Source organism: Bombina bombina, chromosome 2 (genome assembly GCF_027579735.1).
Source record: "Bombina bombina isolate aBomBom1 chromosome 2, aBomBom1.pri, whole genome shotgun sequence".
Classification (NCBI taxonomy): domain Eukaryota; kingdom Metazoa; phylum Chordata; class Amphibia; order Anura; family Bombinatoridae; genus Bombina; species Bombina bombina.
This window is the reverse complement of record NC_069500.1, coordinates 1,124,384,398-1,124,401,706: the sequence shown is the minus strand read 5'-3', so window position 1 is coordinate 1,124,401,706 and position 17,309 is coordinate 1,124,384,398. Positions and strand designations below refer to the sequence as shown.

General features: G+C 37.5%; 1 pseudogene; it reads right to left on the bottom strand.

Annotated features, from left to right (window-relative positions):
• Positions 1-351: 351 nt before the first annotated feature.
• The window catches only part of LOC128647443 (general transcription factor II-I repeat domain-containing protein 2-like), a 26,716-nt pseudogene continuing 9,758 nt past the window's right edge, over positions 352-17,309 (bottom strand).

Sequence of the window (17,309 nt, the reverse complement as noted above, 5' to 3'; positions counted from 1 at the left end):
TAACAGAGCTTGACTAAGTTCCTCCAAAGATGAATTCAGAAGTTGAACTATACAGATGGTATTTCCCCATAGAAGATATTCACATTTTGGTGAAAACAAACACAATCATGTTAAAATATTCTGTGGCCTGACAGTTAAACAGATATCACATGAAAAGTCGGATTATCCTAAATTATGAAGGTATAATCTAGATTTTATTAAAGACACAGAGACAAGTATTTTGCTTTCTTTCCTTTACTACTTAAATGCAGTTTTAAAAGTATACATAAATAAATACAAATAACTGTCAATATTTAAAAAAGACAGTAGAAACAGAGTACAGATCAGTGACCAATAGCAATGGAGAACTGATTAGACCAAAACAAAGTAGCCAATCAGGTTGACAATATAACCTATAAACTGTCCAATATACAGCAACAAATCCTCTTTCTTGGCATCTGATGAAGGAAACATAAAGTCTATTTTGAAGAAATAACTCCAGATGAAAAGGCAACAGAAAAAACTGAAGAGTAAAAACTTGAGGAAGAAGAACATCCACAAAGAAATATCCAGCTCAGCTGAAGAGATTGATGAACCACTGGCAATCTGCATAAGATGGGGAAAACTTGATTGAAGTTTCGTCTTTTCACACAGATGAGAAGGGAGAAAACCACTTAGAAGGATATCCATGTTATTGGTTGGTAACTAAAACAAATGTATAATAAAAAGATTAATAATATAATAATACAAATAAAGGGAGGGAAAATATAAAAATATAAAACAGAGGAGGGAAAATACTCGTCTCTGTGTCTTTAATAAAATCTAGATTATACCTTCATAATTTAGGATAATCCGAACTTTATTACAAGACCAGAGACTCATATTTTGCTACAAAATAAGTTAAGCGAGGCATGTTCAATGGGTTTAAAATAAAATTAGAATCAGAAGACCAGTCAGCTGCATCCAAAATTTGTTGAAGGGTAGCAGCTTTCAAAAATGCTTTAGAAGCGGCTGATCCTCTAACAGAGTGAGTGGAAAAAGATACATCAATACCTGCTTCACTCATAACCCATTTAACCCACCTGGCTATAGAAGTAGAAGACACATGATAATGAGGAGGAATAAAGCATAACAAAAGTTGATTAGAAGCAGAAGTACGAAAGGAAGAAGTTCTGCGTTCATACTCTTTGAGACAACCACACAAAGAAGAGGTTCAGAAGGTAAATAAGGATAGAATATAGAAGTTGAAAAAGATTTAGTTATTTTAGAGATAAAGAAAGTAACACCTTCAGGAGTAAAACGTTTAGAATTAAAATCTAAAGCTATGACATCAGAAATTCTACGAAAAGAAATTAAACACAAAAGGGTAGCTAATTTAGCAGAAAGTTGTTTCAAGGATAAAAATTCATTTGAAGGCTAAGACTTAAAAAGAGAAAATATAAGGTCAACATCCCAAAAAGAAGAATATTTAGGAGCCGGAGGTCTTTTAAGTTTAATTGCTTTAATTAATTTGCAAATTAAAGGGTGTTGACCCACAGGAAAATTATTAATAAAAGAATACTTAGCAGAAATGGCAGATCTAGAAACATTGATAGTTCTGTAAGCTAATCCTGAATCAAAAAGTGATGTAAGGAAATTAATAATATAAATTATATCAACTGAAAGGGGATCCAAACTTCTTTCCATGCACCAGCTAGACCAGGGGTGTCAAACTCAAATTCATCTGGGGCCGCATCAGCAGTTTGATCACCCTCAAAGGGCGGGTTGTATCTGTAGGACTATGTGTCCACTCTTTATTATCATAAATTATTGTCACTGCATTCAATTATTACTGTTTTTGTAATAATGTAAGTAATAACTAGCTCTGAAAGCAGAAACATAGTCAGAATAATGGCAAGTAGATATTCAAATGTACAATAATTGTACAATTTATTGAAAAATGATTTTTGGTAACAGACAGTAATTTTTTTTTAAACATACAAATATTGCCAAACACTGTTTATACACATATGGCAAACACAAGGCATTAACTTTTTTTTTACTTTTCTGACTAGATGGCTGACATCGTTTCCCTGAGGTCAGTCCATCGATGTCTGGCGTTAGGTCTTGTGCTGTAGCAATCCGCAAAACAGCATGGAGGTTATCATCAGTGATGTGTGATCTGAGCTTGGTCTTGTTCAGATTCATGACTGAAAACATCTGTGCACATAGATAGGTGCTCCCAAACATGGACAGAACATGTGCAGCTTGAAGTCAGAGCTGTGGCATCAAAGCAGAGGGGAGGAGACGGTAAAAGTCGTCGACTGTCACATCCTGGAACTTCGCTTTCAGGCTGCTGTTGCTATGAAGTTCTATTAATTCCATTTGAAGGCGATGTGGTGCACTGTCAACATCGATGTTGAAGGGATTGGCAAAGCTGGTAAAGGTTAAGTTTTGTTCTTTAAAGTCAGAAAAGCGTTGATTGAATTCATCAATCAGCCGATTCACTTTGGTACCCAATCGAGCACATGAAAAAGTACCTGGGAATGAGGTTGAGATGCTCTGGCAGATAGGAAAGTGGGAAAGACTGTCTTTTTCAAGCTGTGACTTCCTTAGGCGCAGTTTCTCCTGGAAAGCTATTATTGCCTCATACATTGAGGTTATGACTTGTTTGCGGCCCTGCAGCCTCAGATTCAGTTGGGCGAGATGCTCTGTTATGTCACACAACATGGCAAAATCGCACAGCCAGTTTGGATCTGACAGTTCTGACAAGGGCTTCCCTTTACTTTGCATAAAAAGAGTAATTTCTTCCAAAAGCTCAAAAAATCTCTTGAGAATGGTGCTCCTACTCAGCCACCTTACTTCTGTATGGTATGGCACATCTGTATGTTCCATGCCCACCTCCTTCAAAAATTGTTGGAACTGACGATGATTCAGACCCCGTGCACGCAGAAAATTCACTGTTTTCGTGACTGTGGACATTATGTTATCCAGTTGCAGAACCTTGCCACACAGAGCTTCTTGGTAGATAATGCAGTGATAAGTTATCAGCGGCGTGTGGCAATTACTTTTCTCTTTTAACAGTCCAACCAAGCCATTTCTCTCTCCACACATTGCTGGAGCGCCATCAGTAGTAAGGCCCACCAACTTTTCCCAAGGTAATTTCATTTTATTCACGGATTCATCCACTGCATTGAAGATGTCCCTCCCAGTTGTTGTCCCATACATGGCGACCACATCCAAGAGCTCCTCACTGACAGACAAGTCTTCCTTCACACCTCTTACAAAAATAGCTAGATGAGCTGTATCAGTATTGTCAGTGCTTTCATCAACAGCTAATGAAAATGCCAGATAACTGCATGCCTCTTCAGCCAACTTTCTTTTAAGATTACAGGCTAGGTCCCTGACTCGGTCTGTGATGGTGTTTCTTGACAAGCTGACATTGTTAAAAGCCTGTCTCTGCTCAGGGCACACCTGTTCACATACCTTCAGCATACACTGCTTTACAAATGCACCTTCTGAAAAGCACTTTGAAGCTCGCGCAATTTCTTCAGCCACAAGATAGCTGGCTTTCACTGCTGCATAATTTTTTGCTGTCATTTTTTCAAAAACATTCAGTTGAGAATGCAGGCTACCTTTTAATTCTTGGACCTTTTGTTGCTTTTCCTGGTGGCTAAGGTTAGCAAATTTGGCTCCATGTTTGGTCTCAAAGTGCCAGCGTAAATTGTATTCCTTCATCACTGCCACTGCCTCATAGCAAATAAGACATACCGGCTTGTCTCCATTAATCACAAACATGTATTCACTTTCCCATCTCTGCTGAAATTGCCTTCCCTCTGCATCAACTTTTCTTTTCTTGGACATTTTTGGGTTATTTGATTGTAGTTTATGGTCCCTATACCACTGTAAAGTGACACGGAAGTGGTCAGTATATCCAAAGTTTACCACTCAGAATAATAAGCAGACCCCCCCTAATAAGCAGACCCAGTTTACCGCTCAGACTTTTAAACAGAATAATAAGCAGACCCCCCCTAATAAGCAGACCCCCTCCCACATACATCATATGTACTTACAGTACAGGAGAGAAGGGTTCAGGGGGTTCAGGCAGCCGTTGGATGTGTCACATCACAGGATGGCATGCGCTCAATATAAAAACAAGTGGAGGTTTCCTGTGTAGAACGGCCGGCGCTGCTAGAGGGCAGACGTTCTCTGGCTTGTAGGCTGCCGCGCATGCGCTGAAGAGGCGGCTTTCTTGTGTCAAAAAAAAAAAGCGAGAATAAAAAGGTGAAGGCTGGCAGCCGGCGGCAGCTACACGGGCCACATGACGAGGTCTGGTGGGCCGGATTCGGCCCGCGGGCCTTGTGTTTGACACCCGTGAGCTAGACCATCTGGTCCATGCGGAAAAATAGCATTTTTTGGTCCCAGGGGCCAATGAGTCTTTAAGGAGTTCCTTAGCTTGTTGTGATAAACCCTGGAGAGATGAAGATTGCCCAAAATTGACCATGCTATGAGACGAAGAGATCCTTGAAGGATAAGATTGTGAGGATGACCTTCTGGATCTGACAAGAGTAGGGGAAAAACAGGAAGAAGAACAGGATGGTTGACAGACAATTCTAGAAGAGATGGGTACCAGAGTTGAGATGGCCAAAGGGCAGTGATTAGGAAAATTGAAAGGAGATCCCGACGGACTGCCGATATGGTTCTCTGAATTATTGAAAATGGGGGAAATGCATAAGCTGTCTGAAGAGGCCAGGGGTGGAGAAATTCATTGATCGCCAAAGCATCTGGATCTGGATGTCAACTGAAATATGGATGAATCTGAAAATTCAGTCTCGAAGCCAACAGATCCATCGAAAAGGGACCTCTGAGAGATTGAAGCGAATGAAAAACTTGATGATGAAGTTTCCAGTCGCTGGAATCTGTCAGATACCGAGAACCCCAATCCGCTGCGACTTTGGATAAACCTGGAATATATTCTGCTCTGACAGAAATATTTCTGTCCAAGCAAAGATGAATGAAATCTTTCATAATAATCGATAAATCTCTAGATTTTGTACCACCGAGACTATTCAAATAGTGAACTGCAGAAATATTGTCCATTCTGAGTAAAATGGACACAGGAAAAGAATCTTTGACAAAACTCTTGACTGCAAAAGAGCCTGCCAAAAGTTCTAAGCAGTTGATATGAAAACGTTTTTCTTCTGAAGACCATTTTCCTCCTGTGATTGAAGGATCACAACGAGCTCCCCAGCCCGAACAACTGGCATCGGATTCTATAATTAGATCCGGAGTTTTTCCAAAAATGGCTCTCCCGTTCCAAGCTTTTATATGGGAGAGCCACCACAAAAGTTCCTCTTTGGCTTCTGAAGAAAGAAGAATTAAGTGGGAATATGAAAGACCTTTCTGAAGATGAAAAATTTTTAAATGTTGAAGGTCCCTGTAATGAAGAGGAGCAGGGAAAATAGCCTGAATAGAGGATAAGAGTAACCCAACTATTCTGGCTATATTCCTGATTGGAACCAAAGATAAAGAAAGAGTTTTTGAAATCTCTTTCTTGATATTCACAATTTTCTCTCTGGGTAGGCTGAGTGTAGAATTCAATGTGTCTATTTGGTAACCTAAAAAGGTTAGAGATTTGGTTGGTGAAAGAACTGACTTCTCTTTGTTGACTAAGAAACCTAAATTTTCCAGAATATATATAGTAAGATGGAGTTGAGAATGTAGAACGACAGAGTTCTGATTCATAATCAAGATATTGTCTAAATAGATGAGACGAACGCCTTGAAGGTGAAGCCAAGTAATTATAGGTTTCATTAGTTTGGTGAAGATCCAAGTAGCTGAAGATAAGCCGAAAGGCATGCAAGTGAAACTCCAAATCTTTCCTTCCCAAACAAAAGTGAGAAATTTCCTGTGTTCTTGAGCTACAGGAACAGTGAGATACGCATCTGTCAGATCTAATCTGACTAAGAAATCGTTGTCTAGAAGGCAATCTCTGAGAATATGGATACCTTCCATTTTGAAATGTTGATAGACAACGAAGGCATTTAGAGATCTTAAATTTATAACTGGGCAAAATTGGCCATTTTTCTTTTTTTACGAGAAAGAGATTGCTGAGAAAACAATTTTGAGGATTTAAAACCGGCTCTATTGCTTGTTTTGATAAAAGGTTTGAAATTTCGTTATGAACCAAATTTCTGTCTGAAACTGAAAACTTTATTGGAAGAGGAAGAGAATTTTAAAATGGAGGAGAAATAAAATCTATAAAAAGACCTGAAACAGTGTGAAGAACCCATTGATCTGTAGTGATCAGGTTCCAATTGCGTGTGAAGAGAGATAATCTGCCTCCTACTATGTTTTGGATTGAAATCTGAGAAGGAAGAAAATAAAGATTTACCTTGAGGGGTGCGGGATCTTTGCCTCAAACGCTGAAGTCTTGGGTTCCAAAATCTTCCTCTGGATGGGAAGAAGCCTGAGGAGACTGGATTTTGATATTGTCTTTGAGGTTGGAATTGTTGACTAGAGAATTGAGACCTATTTGGGTATGAAGCACGGCCGGGAAAGCGGCCTCTACCTTTCCCAGCCTGTTCAGAAAAAAACGATCTTGATAAAAGATCTTTTTCATGGATGTTCTCACTTTATTTAGATTGGAAAAAGTATTTACATAACTGTTTATTTCTTTGATAAAAGTGTTTCCAAATAAAAGACCATTTGTATCCGTATGAATTTCATTTATTGCAAAATCACACACTCTGGGGTCAATTCTTCTAAGGATATTGCATCTGCGCTCAGTGTACATTGCTGAATTGGCATTCCCTAAAAAGCTGAGCATTCTCTGAAGCCATTCTCTGACAATTACCGGGTCTAACAAAGTATTATCATACACAGCTTGTTCAGACAAATAAAAAAGTTTTGCTAAGGGGCCAATGGTATCTAACATTTTGTCCTGACAAATTTCCCATGCCCTATCCATCCCTTTTTTGAGTTTAAATCCTGGGGACCCTATAAATTTTAACATTTTTGGATCAACTTCAGGGGTAGAACTTGCATTGTTTGGGAGAATCGGTCTAGGGCATTCTGCCCTCATTTTATTTCTAGAATCCCTTTTTAAAGGTTGGCGAAGCTGGAAATCAATAAAATCTGCAAAGGGTACCACTTTGCAGATCTAGGATGATGCAAATCATCCGAATTAAACCTAGGGTTACCTAGACAGTCAAAAAAATTCACTTTTTTAGTATCCAAATGTTTGGATTTTTTCAAATACTTTTTGAATTTTTTAATCTTCGGAGAAGCCGAAGAATCTTCCGATGAAGAATGAGATAAATAATCTTCAGACTTAACCAAATCCAGAGAGGAATCGGAATTAAAATCTGTATCAGAGCAAACCTCAACATTTTCATCATTGGCCAAAGCCTCTCCCATTAGTGACCTCTTGGGAGTAGAGGAAATAGCAGGTGTTTTTCTTCCTTTCCTGCAAGGAACAGCAGAGCCAGAGACAAGATGGTGAGATTTCTTAACCAATTTCTTACTTGCCTTAATACCACTTGAAATTGGTCTTTTTTCCTTTTTATAGCCTTTTTAGAGGATTTATCAATTAAAAAGGTTATTTTTTTCCAGCATTGAGTTCATGGAAATGTCAATCATTTTTTGAACACCTTCAGAATTAAGTGAATGGTTTAAATCTGAAGTTTGAGACATACTGAGAATAAATATAATAATAAAACTATTTTTAAATATGTACTATTTAAAAAGGAATACTATTTAAATATAATAATAAAACCAATAAAATATTTATATATGTATTTATAAATATATTTTAAAATTGACCCCAAAGAATGTGAGCAAACAATGAGAAAATAATTATAAAACTTTAGAAAGTTAATAATAAAGTTGGTCCAAAGATGGAGACAGAGACCAGTAAAACTAATTAAATTAATGTTTTGAGAATAACTGTTTTAACAAATACTTTTGTTCTGTAGCGCAACTGAGTCAGACGGCAGTCAGCTGATAAAGTAAAAAGGGCGGGAAAAAATTGACATTTAACTACACAGTAAAATGGATGAATACTGCGCATGTGCACCGAGGCCGACAACCATAAGATGGACGTCGGAATGGCGCAGCGCAACAGGTAATAAAACAGCCGAAATTTAAAAGAGCACAAAGGGTCAAACAAAGAGGAATATAAGATAAAACAAAACCGGAGAGTGGAACAAAACATATAAGATAAGAAAAAGGGGAAAAAATATTTAACCAATGAAAAAGGGACAATAACAAAAACGGACTATATTGCCATAATCAAAACAGAATGAAAACAAATCAAAACAGTGTAATAAAATATATAAACAAATAAAGAAATTAACAATAACAAGAAAATGTTTATTAACACTTGAGTACAATACTTATCTTCCTGAAGCAGTAAAAGAAAGAGGATTTGTTGCTGTATATTGGACAGTTTATAGGTTATATTGTCAACCTGATTGGCTACTTTGTTTTGGTATAATCAGTTCTCCATTGCTATTGGTCATTGATCTGTACTCTGTTTTTACTGTCTTTTTTAAATATTGACAGTTATTTGTATTTATTTATGTATACTTTTAAAACTGCATTTAAGTAGTAAAGGAAAGAAAGCAAAATATGAGTCTCTGGTCTTGTAATAAAATTAGTATTGATTGTTCATTGTGCAAATGGAAGTAGAACTGTGACATGTTTTGAATTAGTGTTTAATCTTTATCATTGTGTGTTATCATTTCATTCCTTTGAGATAAGAATGCATCTGTAAAGTTGAGAATGTACCATCGGTAAGATTACAGTAATTTAATTTGTTTGTTTTTTTCCTGTAATATATCACATTTATATCAAGGCCATAAGCTGTTCTGGAAGCAAGATTACTTATGGCCTGATGACTTAAAGTAAATGTAAACTTTGACAAATGTGTGCCCGGTTTTTAAAAATCCTATTAAAAACAGGGGCACTTTCATTCATAAAAGTTTACATTTCAGCGGTTTTGTTAAAATACTTACCTTTTCTTCTTGAATGCCAGACTCTCTTATGTCAGAAATAAAGAATCCGGCTTCCTCAAATCACGGCTTCCCACCCAGAGCAAACATTGCCTGAGGCCATGCTTTCAAGAAGAAAACAAGTATTTTAACAAAACCGCTGAAATGTAAACTTTGATGAATGAAAGTGCCCCTGCTTTTAATAGGATTTTTAAAAACCAGGCACACATTCGTCAAAGTTTACATTCACTTTAAAGCTCTCTGCAAATTTTATCTTGCTGGCTCTTCATCTAGCTACCCAGGGTTCTGAATGTGAAACAGACACATAAATTACAAATGATGCTCAGAAAAAGCCCTAAATATTTTGCTTGATTTCTCTCCACACCTGTGAGTGTTTGGTTATCAGGCCTTTGTGTTTAGATGTTTAATTTGTAAAAAATGTCTGCAAGAGGTACAAAATGGTGCAGAATAACAAAAACAATATGTACTAATATCAGTTACTATGTTTAATGGTGAATGTACAAATACTTGTTTCATTGTAAAACTTTAAATAAAATAAAAATGACAATCTTGCTTTTCATAAGCTGCCTATAAAATAATTTTTTGGATAATATTTGGATTAACTACTAACAAAGGTATTATATGAAAATGCATTAAACAGCATATAATTTGCATGAGTAGCACTGAAATTTAGCTTTCAATGCAATAAGTGGGGGGAGGGTGGAGTATAATAATGACGTCAGTCAGAGGCTATTTGCAAAAATGGAATTTCCTTGTGTTGTATAGTATCACCTTTTCACCTAAACATTTTAGTGCATATAACTATCGGCTAGATTACGAGTTTTTGTCGGTAAGACTTGTGGTGCTAACGCGCAGTATATGCTCACCGCTCACCTACAGTAACCATGGTATTACAGGTTTTTTTAAACCCGGCGTTAGCCGGAAAAAAGTGAGCGGAGAGCAAAATTTAGCTCCACATCTCACCTCAATACCAGTGCTGCTTACGGTATCGGTGAGCTGGCTAAACGTGCTTGTGCACGATTTCCCCATAGGAATCAATGGGGCTGATTCGGCTGAAAAAAAGTCTAACACCTGCAAAAAAGCAGCGTTCAGCTCCTAACGCAGCCCCATTGATTCCTATGGGGAAATACATTTTATGTCTACACCTAACACCCTAACATGAACCCCGAGTCTAAACACCCCTAATCTTACACTTATTAACCCCTAATCTGCCGCCCCCAACATCGCAGACACCTACATTATATTATTAACCCCTAATGTGCCACTCCGGACACCACCGCCACCTACATTATACTTATGAACCCCTAATCTGTCGCCCCCAACATCGCCGACACCTACATTATAGTTATTACCCCCAATGTCCTCGCAACCTGCCTACAATTATTAACCCCTAATCTGCTGCCCTCAACGTCGCCGCCACTATAATAAAGTTATTAATCCCTAAACCTAAGTCTAACCCTAACAACCCCTAACTTAAATGTAATTTAAATAAATCTAAATAAAAATACAATTATTAAATAAATTATTCCTATTTAAAACTAAATACTTACCGATAAAATATACCATAAGATAGCTACAATATAACTAACTTAGGTTAGGATTTATTTTACAGGTATATTTGTATTTATTTTAACTAGGAAGTTATTAAATAGTTAATAACTATTTAATAACTATTGTACCTAGTTAAAATAAATACAAAGTTGCCTGTAAAATAAAAATAAACCCTAAAATAGCTACAATGTAACTATTAGTTATATTGTAGCTAGCTTAGGGTTTATTTTATCGGTAAGTATTTAGTCTTAAATAGGAATAATTTAGTTAATTGTAGTAATTTTATTTAGATTATTTTAAATTATATTTAATTTAGGGGGTGTTAGGGTTAGGGTTAGACTCAGGTTTAGGGAGTAATACATTTAATATAGTTGCAGCGACGTTGGGGGTGGCAGATTAAGGGTTAATAAATGTAGGTAGGTGTCTGCGATGTTAGGAATGGCAGATTAGGGGTTAATAACATTTAACTAATGTTTGCGAGGTGGGAGTTAATATATTTAGGGGTTAATATATTTATTGAAGTGGCGGCAATGTCCGGTCGGCAGATTAGGGGCTACATTTTTTTTTAAGTGTTTGCGATGTGGGGGGGGGGCTCGGTTTAGGGGTTAATAGGTAGTTTATGGGTGTTAGTGTACTTTTTAGAACTTTAGTTAAGAGTTTTATGCTACAACGTTAGCCCATAAAACTCTTAACTACTGACCTTTAAATGCGGTAGGAGTCTTGACAGGAAAGGGTCTACCGCTCACTTTTTCCAAGACTTGTAATACCGGCATTATGCAAGTCCCATTAAAAAGATAGGATACACAATTTACGTAAGTGGATTTGCGGTATGCTCGAGTTGTGGAAAAAAAGTGAGCGGTACACCTGTACCTGCCAGACTTGTAATACCAGCGGGCGTTAAAAAGCATTGTTGGGACCTCTCAACGCTGCTTTTTAAGGCTAACGCAAGACTCGTAATCTAGGCATATGTGTTTTAATACATAAAAAAGTGAAGACTTATTTTAACATTAACATTTATTAATTTAACTTCAATTTATGTTAGTAGAACTATATTCTGGAAATCATGAACTTAATTTTTAACAGCACTAGTATACAGCTGGTGTTGCTCCCATGCGATGTGCTTTTTTCTATGGACCAGAAGATAATCACAGGAGTTATTATTCAGATGGTTTCAAGTCCATCTGGCAAATTTAGCCATGGTCTAAATAATTGTAACAACTGTGGATTGAATAATACATAAGTTATGTGAAGTTATTTCCAACTATACATATTAAAGTGTTTTTCATTCATGTATTTATATATATATATATATATATATATATGTGTGTGATACAGCTATTTGTTTTATTAAATCGAAGATCTTACTGTTGATTATTGCAATGCTGGATAGCTATTGTATGGTAAAGAAAGCAATGCTTATTTGTAAAGACAGTAGTTGTAGATTATTTCATGCAGAAGCAAGCAAATTCACAGATGATATAGAGTTTATTCACATGAACAGTAATGTAACTTGACAAGATTCATGTTTTAAAAAGATATTTATTCGGCAAAACCTTTTTTTTTGGAACAGCACTGGCCAGCACTGGCCAGCACTGCAAGATTCCCAGGGCAGAAAGTAGATCTGCCAATCAAGCTTAATCAATGCATTTGCCCATTTTTTGAGTAACATTTGAATCAATTTCATCAAGCTAACCATCTGGCTCATATCACCTCTCTCCATAGCTTGCTAACAATTATAGCTTGTGAATCAATCATTTTCAAATGAGCTGTACAGAACAGAGTGCATGAATCTCCAAACAACTCACAAAGAATAATAAGCTGTATGGTTCACTCCATAATATTAATACAGCTTGGAGCAGTGAGTCAGAAAAATTCATCAAATCTGGCTTTTCACTCTGGCCTACCTGTCCCTCTGAATGTCAATAATTAGTAGAACAAATGAAAGTGGACGCTTCTAATGCATTAAGCATGTCACACTGTCTGGTCTCTGTGCCGATAATTATTCTTTCTTTTTCCTGAAAATATTTAAACTAGTTGTGAATTTACTGTCTAAACTGTATCTGCTAATGGAACTAAATTCACACCAAAGAATCCCAACACAATTGCTACTTGATGAAAAAAAGATATTTAAAGCCAGTTAAATGGCAGAGAGAGACAGCGAGTACGTTTGTGTAATTTCTAAGCATTTCTTTTAAGACATTAATTCCAGGTCTTACAAAATAAATAATGGGCCCAAACTAAGGGAGAGATTAGGGGGTAGATTTGACAAGCAGCTTGCCAAGGGGTAGAAAGCTCTATATAATGCCTATGAATTAATAAAATATGTTAATGTTATTAGTAGTTTGTATTATTGTTCTTTTATTTATTTATTGCATGAAAAAACATTTAAATTAAATTTGCTTACTTTGATTTGAAGCTAACAGAAAGTGCAACCGGGCCTTAAAGGGACAGTCTACTTGAAAATGTTTATTTTAAAAAAAGATAGATAATCCCTTTATTACCCATTACCCAGTTTTGCATAACCAACACGGATATATTAATAAACCTGCCTGCCTATCTGTGCTCACTGCTTGGTGACTTGTGGAGCTGTGGAGTCACTCACTGCTGTGCTGTCTCTCTAAACAAGAACTGGCAAATCGTGAGGGGGGTGCCTGGCACCTGACCGCATGACTGTCTGACACTGTCTGTAAAGTGAAGGAGCCACGTATGATGCCCACCAGAACAGTACAGTTACCGTACGCTAAGTGCAGAGTGCAGAGGTGATTGGCCATACGAAGCAGAAGGCACGCGGCCGGGGGCTGTGCACTGACAGACTTGGAACAGAGTCAGAGAGCAGAATTTTCATAGTTTGCGCGCCTAAACCTTTTCTTTAGTGATTTATTTTAGAGTGTTCTGTTTATCTTTCATTTGATGCTCTGCTGAGCCAGGGAGCAGCTCTAGACATGAGCTTTATAATTAATGCAGTGCAGTTTACATATTTTGTATGTGTGTGTGTGTCTGAGTTTTTGTGTGTGCGTGCCTGAGTTTTTGTGTGTGTGTGTGTGTGTCTGAATGGTTTTGTGTGTGTGTCTCAGTGTTTTGTGTTTGTGTGTCTCAGTGTTTTTGTGTGTGTGTGTCTGAGTGTTTTTGTGTGTGTGTGTCTAAGTGTTTGTGTGTGTGTGTGCGTGTGTCTGAGTGTTTTGTGTGTGTGTCTGAGTGTGTTTCCGAGTGTTTGTGTGTGCATCTGATTGTGTTTTAAAGTGTGTCTGAGTATGTCTAAGTGTTTTTATGTGTGTGCCTGTGTTTTTGTGTTTGTGCGTGTCTCCTTTCTGGGGGGGGGGGGTGACACCATAACTTACCGCACCGGGTGACACCAACCCTAGTGACGCCACTGCATGTGTGATTACCTTGTATGTAAGCATCTGCAGGATGCCCCCTTATCTCAATTATTTTGACAGTCTTGCATGTTAGTCAGTCAGTGCTGACTTATAAATAACTCAATGGGAGTGAGGACAATGTTATCTATATGACATGCATTAGCTAGTGCTGTCTAGCTTTTAAAAACTGTCAAAATGCACTGAGATAAGAGGCGACCTTCAAGGGCTTAGAAATAAGCATATGAGTCTACATAGGCATAGTTTTCAACAAAGTATACCAAGAGAACAAAGCAAATTTGATGATAAAAGTAAATTGGAAAGTTGATTTAAATTGCATGGCCTATCTAAATCATGAAAGTTTAATTTTGACTAGCCTGTCCCTTTAAGAGCAGATCACCCACTGTTTTCTTGGTAGACAGTTACATGCCTCAGAAGCATAAACACAAAAAAGAAAACAATTCTCAGTAAAGAAGCATCCCTTTTGTTCATTGTGATGCCTCTAATTAGATTCTTATTAAATTTAGTTTATTTAAAAGTATTTTTTCATTTAGATACCTGAGCTTTAGTCTTGTAACATTATTATTGTCCTGACCATAAACGTATTAGCTCCCTTGCATGTTCCTAAATCTATCTATTCTACTATCAGTTTTCTCTCCTTAGACTTCCCTATTTCTACCTTAACAATAAAAGGCAATCATGGGTAAATAAAATATACAGCTTAGTATTTGGAAGGCATCATTAAAACCAGGGATGGCCAACTGGCGGCCAGTGGATCTCATGCGGCCCTCTGCACTTGTTCTTGCGGACCCAGGGAAAAGTAAAATTGCAAATGTGTGCCATGGTTTTTGTGATCCCAGGAAAAAATGAAACTAAATGTGCTTTGGGGACTTCTGATTAGGGGGCAAACTCAAACGTGTCCTCTGAAGGGGAGAACCCCTGCAACATTACTTAAATCTGGCCCAGTGGAGCTAAATATTCTTAAGAAATATATTAATTGGGTGTTTAATATCCATAAATGAATATGCTCCTGCTATGGAAAATGTAAAGAACATATAAATGCCAGAATTTGTCTACATATTGGGGGGTAGTTATCAAGCCGTCAACCTCAAATACGCTGGAATTCCGCAGCGTATTTGTGGCGAGGATGATTCGCCTTAGTTATCAAGCCCTAGATACCGGCAAAAGTAGAATTTTGTGACGTAAGCTTTGATCCGCCGGACTCAGTCCAACACAGATCGATTCTTATGTCACTCCAGATGTTCCGCACACAAGTGCGGCACAATCTGACTACTTTTGCTAGTTATCAAAAAACTAGCAGGTACGCTTAGCACTTTTCCGGCCCAGCGTACCTGGATTTCAATCCGCCGCCCTGGAGGCGGCGGATCCCATAGAAATCAGTGGGAGTCTGACCATAGCGAAAGTTCATATTCGCTGCTGCCAGACATCCCATTCATTCCTATGGGAGCTGTCTGCACCTAACACCCTAACATGTACCCCGAGTCTAAACACCCCTAATCTGCCCCCCCTACACTGCCGCAACTAAATAAATGTATTACCCCCTAAACTGCCGCTCCCGGAGCCCACCGCCGCTCTAGTAAACTGATTAACCCCTAAACCGCCGCCCCCGGAGCCCACCGCCACTCTAATAAACTAATTAACCCCTAAACCGCCGCTCCTGGAGCCCACTGCAAGCTATAATAAATATGTTAACCCCTAAACCGCTGCTCCCGGTCCCCGCCGCCACTATAATATATGTATTAACCCCTAAACCGCAGCTCCCAGACCCCGCCGCCACCTACATTATACATATTAACCCCTAATCTGCCCCCCTACACCGTTGCCCTCTATAATAAAGTTATTAACCCCTATCCTGCTCCCCACTACACTGCCGCCACTGTAATAAAATTATTAACCCCTAAACCTAGGTTTCAATTTATTTTAACTAGGTACAATAGCCAATCAGCCAACCAGATTAAAGTTCAATCAGATTGGCTGATCCAATCAGATTGAGCTCGCATTGTATTGGCTGTTCCGATCAGCCAATAGAATGCAAGCTCAATCTGATTGGCTTATTGGATCAGCCAATCGGATTGAACTTCAATCTGATTGGCTTATTCAATCAGCCAATCAGATTTTCCTACCTTAATTCCGATTGGCTGATAGAATCCTATCAGCCAATCGGAATTGAAGGGACGTCATATTGGATGACATCCTTTAAAGGAATATCCATTCGTCGGTAGTCGTCGGGAAGAAGAGGATGGCTCCGCCTCGGCTCATCTGAAGATGGCTCCGCTCCGCTCCGGATGGATGAAGATTGAAGACGCCGCTTGGAAGATGCCATCGCCCGGATGGAAGATTTCTTCAGCGCCACCTGGATGATGACTTCATCGGATGGAAGATTTCTTCAGCGCCCCTTGGAGATGACTTCTGCCACTCCGGATCTGAAGACGACTCAAGGTAGGATGATCTTCAGGGGGGTAGTGTTAGTTTTTTTTAAGGGGGGTTTGGGTTAGATTAGGGGTATGTGGGTGGTGGATTTTAATGTTGGGGGGGGGGTTGTATTTTTCTTTTACAGGCAAAAGAGCTGAATTCTTTGGGGCATGCCCCGCAAAACGCCCTTTTAAGGGCTGGCAAGGTAAAAGAGCTTTGAACTTTTTAATTTAGAATAGGGTAGGGATTTTTTTTTATTTTGGGGGGCTTTGTTATTTTATTAGGGGGCTTAGATTACGTGTAAGTAGCTTAAAATTGTTGTAATCTTTTTTAAATGTTTGTAACTTATTTTTTTATTTTTTGTAACTTAGCTTTTTTATTTTTTGTACTTTAGTTAGTTTATTTCATTGTATTTATTTGTAGATATTGTATTTAATTAATTTATTGATAGTGTAGTGTTAGGTTTAATTGTAGATAATTGTAGGTAATTTATTTAATTAATTTAATGATAGTGTAGTGTTAGGTTTAATTGTAACTTAGGTTAGGATTTATTTTACAGGTAATTTTGTATTTCTTTTAGCTAGCTAGTTATTAAATAGTTAATTACTATTTAATAACTATTCTACCTAGCTAAAATAAATACAAAGTTACCTGTAAAATAAATATAAATCCTAAAATAGCTACAATGTAATTATTAATTATATTGTAGCTATATTAGGGTTTATTTTACAGGTAAGTATTTAGTTTTAAATAGGAATAATTTATTAAAGTATAGTGTAGTGTTAGGTGTAATTGTAACTTAGGTTAGTTTTTATTTTACAGGTAAATTTCTCTTTATTTTAGCTAGGTAGCTATTAAATAGTTAATAACTATTTAATAACTATTGTTCCTAGTTAAAATAAATTGAAAGATGCCTGTAAAATAAAAATAAATCCTAAGATAGCTACAATATAATTATTATTTATATTGTAGCTATATTAGGGTTTATTTTAAAGGTAAG